Below are 8,176 nucleotides of genomic sequence, written 5' to 3' on the forward strand. Positions count from 1 at the left end.
CCGTGCGTCCACGGTCAAGAAACTCACAGCTAGGCGGGCTGTGGTTTCGCTAGATCTTCCACAAGGCAGTGTGCTGGCCCAAATCCTATTAAATATCATTACGAACACTATCAATCAATCACTCCAGGCGCTAGGAACTTTAGTTACGCCGATGACACAGCGATAGCAGTTCAAGATAACAACTTTGAAGGAGTAGAATCTAAACTAGAGGCCTCACTTAAAACTATGACATATTACCAAAACATGAAGCTGAAACCTAACCCGACGAAAGCTCAAATATGTGCGTTCCATCTGAAGAACAAACTAGCGTCTAGAAAGTTGGGAAGGAGTTAAGTTAGAACACACATCCCATCCTAAATATTTAGGCGTTGCCCTTGATAGATCACTCAATTTTAAACAACACTGTGTTGCCTTAAAACGGAAAATATGCGCTAGAAACACTCTATTGCGAAAATTGGTTAGCTCAAAGTAGGGAGCTCATCCCAAAACAGTTAGAATCTATTCACTAGCTCAATTTTTCTCGGTGGCTGAATATGCATGCCTGGTGTGGGGAAGATCAACACATACTAAACAAATTGATACTTCTTTAAATGGAAAGGTACGCATTATAACAGGATGCTTAAAGCCAACACCAGTAGACAAACTATACCCTCTAGCAGGAATACCGCCATCACATATACGCATACAAATTGCAAGTGACATAGAACGGACGAAACAGATTACGGATGAAAGGCACCCGATGTATAACACACAAGTGGAAGGTTTCCGACTAAAATCAAGAAAGAGCTTTCTAAAATGAACGACGAAATTAGAAGATGACCCACAGACATCAAGATTAAAGTTATGGGAGGTAAGGAGTAAGCAAAAAGTCGAAGAGAAGTTACCCCCAGGACATAACAATAAATGGATGGTCTGGAGAACACTAAAGCACCTACGCACAGGAGTCGGACGTTCGAGAGAGAACCTAAAAAAATGAGGAATAAGCGATGTGAATGAAGACACGAACTGTGTATGCGGAGTAGCAAAGACAATGTCGCACCTCCTAAACTGCAACGAATGCCCAATCAAATGTAACGTAACAGACTTACAAGACGCAAATAGCAAGGCTATAAAGTCGGAAAAATTTTGGAGTGACAAAATTTAAAAACACAACTCATACGTTACCTTATAGAACCACCCATTGTTACCATTAATATAATTACCATTATCTATTAAGTACATTATTCCATATTTTATTTTATTTTATTTTATGTATACCAGTTGACTTTTTAACTAATTGATATTATGTTGTGTTATCTATAGTTTATATGTAAGGATCTTTATACATTTAATTACCTGGAATATTCTCTACTCGTAAAAAAAAAAAAAAAATTATAACACAGCAAACATTTTGATTAGTTAATAGCAACTTTTGACATTTATAGTGATATGAGTAATGATACATTTATTTTAAATATATTTTTTTGAATGTGAGATGATTGGCATGTCACTAACGAGCTACTTTCAGAGTAAAAAGGCCAATGTAGTAACAACGGTACCTTGGAAGTAAGTGATGGGTATTGTATATTGGCACGCAGTTTTATTTATTCAGCAGGGTAGCACAACGTTTTATAAGATGTATAGTTTTTAGGATTCTGTACTGTAAAACGGGACCCTATTACGCTTCGCTGTCCATCCACCCGTCCGTATGTCACTAGGACAGAACTATGGACCATGAAAGTTAGAAAGTTGAAATTCTCACAGATTCTGTTTTTTCTATTGCTGCTATAACAACAAATACTAAAAATCCTAGAATATATAATATAAGCAGTGTTGCCAACACATTTATGTAAGGAACCCTTCGTGCGCGAATCGGACTCGCACTTGGCCGGTTTTAAATATTTATATAGGGAGGATATTTATAATATAGTCATGGTAGGCAACTACGAGAAGGTCGTCAAAATTATGGCTACACTATTCCAACTAGGTACTTGAAATATATTTAATATAATATGAATAATGGAGTCTTGAACATTACACAAATTTAAAACCAATCTAATATATAATTGTATAAATAAATAAAAAAACAAGTTACCTAAAATGTTATCTATAAATAAAATAACCAGTGGTAATTTATTAGTATAATTGTAAAATAATTATAATTTAATGTGATAAAAGTGGTGAATCTAATAATTTATTTTATAAGCTCTTGATAGTTTTACAAAATGGGGTACAACTTTGTAATAAAATGGTTTTTGTATAAATAGAAAACAAATCTAAATTTAATTTCAATTTGTATATTAATTTCAATATTTTGATGAATTGTTTTGGAATAGTATATTCTTTAATATTTTGTAATATACGACTATCATAATAACAACTCATACAAATAAAATATAATATTTTTAGTCCATACACTATGCTCAAATTCATTCCAACAGATATTAAGAAATAAGACATATTTTAGAACATACGAGTTTAAAAGAATCATTTTAATTTGGTTAGATTAGGTGAGCAAAATTTATTTGCACCTATCGCAAGTACGTAGCTGACCTAAAAACTATAGGTACATTTGTGAAAATCCACACTCTCCTATAATTTATTGCTTTTATAACGTATATTTCTAAAAAGTGTTACAGATTTGAAAATTGTATTTTATATGATTTCCAATTGATTAAAAAACAATGTAAAAAAAATAAATAAAAATATCGCTTTTGTAAATTTACCAAGAAACTTTCAAACAAAAATGAATTATGTTACAGAACATTTATTACACATACATAATTAAAACGGTCCTTCTCAGGACCGACAAATACATGGACAAATAACAACCAATCACAGGCCGTTATTAAGAAAACATTAAAAACAATAACCAGAATACAACTTACAATGGCGGGGGTGATATCAATGGATAAGGAAGGAAAATACCTATCCAGAGGTATTGCAAAATTCACAAAAAGAGGAAAACACTGCCACCAACATAAGACAGAAGATGTGAGACAGTCTGAAGGAGAGGAAAGGAGAAAAACGAGGACAAACACAAAAAGTAACGAGGTCAAGGGTGGGATCATCGGATAGGAGATAAAAATAGCTATCCATAGACACCACTCACGACCTAATCGGAACAAAGGGAGAGAAGATATCACCGGAAACGTAGACGCAACCAAACGCCGGCTAAACCGAATACACAAACCGTTTACTAGTCGGTACGGTAATGTGTTACCGGCATTCCGCCGTCGATGAAACCAATTTCTTCCACTTCCACATTAAATCTCAAGACTTCAATCAAACTATACAGACTGAATTGAATTTTAAGAAGGAAGACTTACGAAGACACCAGCCGCCGCGACGAATTTATAAGCGATATTGATCAGCCAATCAGAGGTCCGGAATCGCCACCGCAGCAGAAAATCAACACGCCGCTGTTACGGTTATCCAGCACAGTCCGCGACGTGCAACTGACGGCACCCACCGGCCCTACGCCGACTACGACGAATCTACACGGCCCGACGCCGCGATCACTCGTGACGATAGAACCACATCGCACGGCGTTTTCTCCCGGGTTACACCTCTCAGGGTTAATCGATTACTAAATAACTTTATTTAGCGAACGTTCTCGAAGTGTAATCGCGGTCGACAGTCCACGGCAACCCACGTACCTTCGATCGGCGGACAGCTCCGAACTCAACGTTCGATTGGCGACGGATGACACACGACCCGAAGTCAGACCTCTGAGTAAAGTGAACACCATCGATCAAGGACCCGGGAAGCCCACACGCCACCTGCCCGGAGTGGCACGGATCACCACTAGCCCATGAAGCACCAAGGCGCCCGGAAATACTATTAGCCACCCGATCAGACGGATCCAGAGGAACGGTTCCAACACACTCGGGAAAAACCACGTAGACGACGACCTGACCCAACCTCGGCCGTAACTCGTTGCTCCCCAAGCATTAAGGCACTTGTTCAAGTTGACCTTCCCGGATTCAACTCGTCACCGGAGTACCAGCTTAATTAAGCTTGTACCGGCGACGGTTAAACCCCAAACCGATAACTGCAAATGTACGCAACACTTGATCTTCCCGACTATTGTAATTAGAGCCCGGCCTCGGCCCGACTAACTCTAAGCACTACCGACTGTTCCTACTCACTTTTTCCAAGTCTGGTCAGAGCAAGCCGACGCTTTACTCAGCCCTTATTTATATGTATATGTTTATATTTTATACCAAAATATAGGAACGTTTTAATAGCGTCGTAAATTACCTACAAAATACGTACATTTTAATTATTTCACGATCCGGAACGTCGTCCCCGACGCTCCGTAACAATTATAAGTCATTATAAAAAATATTCAATTATGTTTCTTACCCACAACTGGAAAATAAATAATAAAATATTAATTGATTTATGTATCTAAAAAAATAAACACGTTGATGGACAAAACTGCTACAGCATGGCACCACACTTCTGACCTTTTAGCATCACTAAGTTTTTAACACTAAATCAACATTTACAAAAACAAATGCTATAGCAGTCATGCACCGGCAAGACCAATACACATAGAATGCTATGGCATGGCGTGTCCATCGACGTGTTAATTAATCATTTTTTTTTTTTTTTTAGAATCCTAAATAATTAATGCAACAACTTTTATTTAATATAATATAGAACAAAATAAATAAAAAAAAACTTACATAGATTTTCTAGAAATGAAATAACCAGTGGTAATTTATAAGAATAATTATATAATAGTTTTGATATATTATGATTAATGCCGCAATTATAGAGATTTATTTGAAAAATTCTCAATAAATTTACAAAATTTTCAGTTAAGGACTTGAAAATCAAATAGTTTTTTTTAATTTAAAAAAAAAATATTAATAAACATAATTATTTTTAAAATAATTTCATTTTTTTTTTATTAAAACGGTACTCTAGTTGGGTGATATACCGTGTTTTAATGATTTAACTCAGTTAAGCGCATCGAAAAAAAATCTAACGTCTGAGGTCTTTCCAGTGTTATAATAAAAACAAACCTAGAAGCTATTGATTCGGCAAAACAATCAGATACAAATTTATAATGTTAAATAAAAAATGTTTTAAAATAAAATAAATCTGATCATTAAATTATAAAAAAATATTCACGAATCAAATACAAAAGGAACAAAGTTAAAACGAATGTTTATTGTGAACCTTCTATCTATTATCCGTCTATTATTTCTATTCTACTACAAAATGCCTCGATCTTCAAGTTTAAGGGAAGTTTCTATAGTAGAAAATTGGATCAAGTTGGTTTTTTGGTGACGCAAATCAAGTAAATTCTCAGAACTTTTCAAAATATTCATGATAAAAAAAAAAAAAAGGAAAACCCCTGATTCTTAATCAAAATCGGTTTTCAAATATTTCAATTAAATTTATTTTTGTACCTACCTATTTAATTCAATAATAAATGTCCACTTAGACTTGAGATTTTCACCGAATAATTATATTAGAAATTGCTAGATATGACGTAATTTACATTATCACTTACATGACAAAATAATTTGGCTCTGTTTATGTTATTTATAGATATTCAAATTCTTTTTGCAATTTAAGTAGGCATAAAAACTAATATATCGGGTGAAAAAAATGCAATATTATGAAGTACAAGATACCTCTTAACTTAGTGCTTTAATTAATATCAAAATTGCAGTTAAATTAATTTTAATGAACTCCATCAAAACCACAAACGTCTAAAAGCCAAATTCCATGTGAAACAATATGAAACAATATTATAATTTACCTATTAAATAATACATACCGTTTGTATAATTCACTGAAAATTATAATGTTTAATTCATTGGAATAGTGTTCAATATAAATTACATTATGTTTAAAGAGTTATCTAGATTTTGCTGGGGAAAAAAATGTATCAGACTTTTATAAAATGTTACTCTAATCTATAATAATTAATTTATTATACTAATTATGGGGCCTATTGTAAATCAAACAAATAAATGAAAACGTCATTTCTGAAAAATTCAAAACGATATGTGGATATGTACAACTGTAATGTAAGGTACTTTTGGACAAGATCGATAAGTATAGACACCATTATTAATACATAATAGAAAGATAACATTATTCTGAAAGAACATATAACGACTACCTAGTTATATGGATTATGAAAATGTGTTTTCTTTAGAAAAACATTCATATAAGTTATGCGTTTGTAATATTAGGTCTAAGCCAAAAATGTGATGCTGTAAACGTCATACGTCATTCGTTAGCAGTGTTATATACAACACATTCAACAATTCAATAAAAAATTTTGTGTACACATCCCTTCAATACAGTATATAAGTTAACAACAATATTTAATTTGTCATCTGGCCATCTCACGAGATGGAAAGTAAAAATATGACATTAAACATAAAATATACTTACCAAAGGTCTCTACAAAAAATATATATTATAATATAATTAGAATATTAGATACAAAATTATATTCATATTTCTCATCCAAAAATTAAGAAGTATGAATTTTGATATAATCAATATCGATGACTGCACAAATCATATTATGTATTATGTACTATAGATTTGTGCATATTAATGAAGAATAGATATTTAAACAAATATATACTTATTATTTCATATACTTCATATTTTAAAAGTATTTAATTTATAATTTACAGAACTATCAGAACCCACCTAAAGTTCTATTCTATTATGGAAATATTCATTTTGAACGTGACATTTTTAAAACAGTAATCTTATAAATTAAGACTTAACAAACAACATTTATTTTAATGTTTTTGATCTTCAATGTCTAATTTATCCACAAATGGACATTCAAGCTAATGGACGAAATAATTAATATTAAACCTAATATTATAATCTTGAAATCTCAAAAAGAATAATAAAAAAAAAAAAAGTACGTACTTATAAACGCTACAAAAAATTATAATAATAGGCAATAAATTATTAATAATCATTATATAAAACTTAATTAAACAAATCAATAGAAGGACATTTATTTAAAAAACTAATAATTTTTAGCTTTATTAAAATATGCTAAGTAAAACAAATTTTCAAGTCATTATCATAATTCATAAGTCATCATTAATAATCTGCACTGTTAATCGCTATTACAGCGGTTGTTTAAATTATGTGGTTTGATACAAAGCATATTTCAAATGAATAGAAAATAAGGGACCACGTTCTTATTTTTACATTTGGAAATTAAATAGTAGAAAAGGTGGGCAAATGGGTGTCGCTCTGCTGTACAGTAGGTTAAAAGTGGGTCACTATAATAGTTGGTATTAAATTCGAATTCAATGATATAATAGCATTGTATAAGAAAAACGATTCTGAGCGAAAACGGTCATTCAGCCTATGATATATTAAAAGGATTTTGATAATATTATTGTGACTAAAGTAAATTATTTACCAATTTACGTGGAACCATGTTTTAAATTTGTTAATCCTTAGCTATACAAGTTAATCATTTGATAAATGTTTAACTACAAAATCATTTTTTTATAATTTCTAACTTTAAATGCTTATAAAAAAAAAATGGTGACAATGTATTTTTAATATTTTTTAATTATCATTGTAACAATATATTAAGTAGCCTTGTATTAAATTTTCAAGCTTTTTGACCATACAAATAAAATTATTTTCACATTTATAGAAAAATATTGGTAACTGAAAATGTCCTTAAACCACTTAAAATAAGTCAAAATAATTTGAACATTTTTATCATGTTTAGAAAATACTAATATATACATTAGTCAAAATGTCATGTATATACGGTCATTAATTGTTATGCGAACTTAAGTAATAATGTATGGTATTATATTATTATATGGTACTCATAGTATATTACGTATATGAAATAATGTATTTTCACAATAATTATCATCCAAATTGTACAAAAACAGGATACTTTTTAAGTTAAAACTATAATACCAGTTAAACTTTCGTAAATATATAAGACTTTCATGTGAGTAACTTTCAACTAACCGATACTTGATATTCGATAATTTTTTGGATTCTGAATAAAATGACGTTCTCATTAACTACAATATTTTTAGCTATAGGTATATCTGGGCAATGATAGTAATTAGTAATTACCAATAGTTATGACCAATTATAGGTAACGGCTTGATAACTAAACGAGGTAATAGCTATAATATTACTCAGTGAGTAAGTA

At 31.4% G+C, this 8,176-nt stretch overlaps 1 long non-coding RNA gene across 1 annotated transcript; it reads right to left on the reverse strand.

The window, feature by feature from the left end:
- Nucleotides 1–2,155: 2,155 nt before the first annotated feature.
- Nucleotides 2,156–6,830, reverse strand: LOC115033796. The gene is made up of 3 exons (XR_003839103.1): nt 5,780–6,830; nt 4,674–4,682; nt 2,156–4,353 (listed from the first exon to the last, which is right to left on the reverse strand). It is a non-coding gene; the product is annotated as an uncharacterized LOC115033796 (long non-coding RNA).
- Between the last annotated feature and the right edge of the window lie 1,346 nt (nt 6,831–8,176).

The sequence above is a fragment of the Acyrthosiphon pisum genome, chromosome A1 (assembly GCF_005508785.2).
Source record: "Acyrthosiphon pisum isolate AL4f chromosome A1, pea_aphid_22Mar2018_4r6ur, whole genome shotgun sequence".
Lineage (NCBI taxonomy): Eukaryota > Metazoa > Arthropoda > Insecta > Hemiptera > Aphididae > Acyrthosiphon > Acyrthosiphon pisum.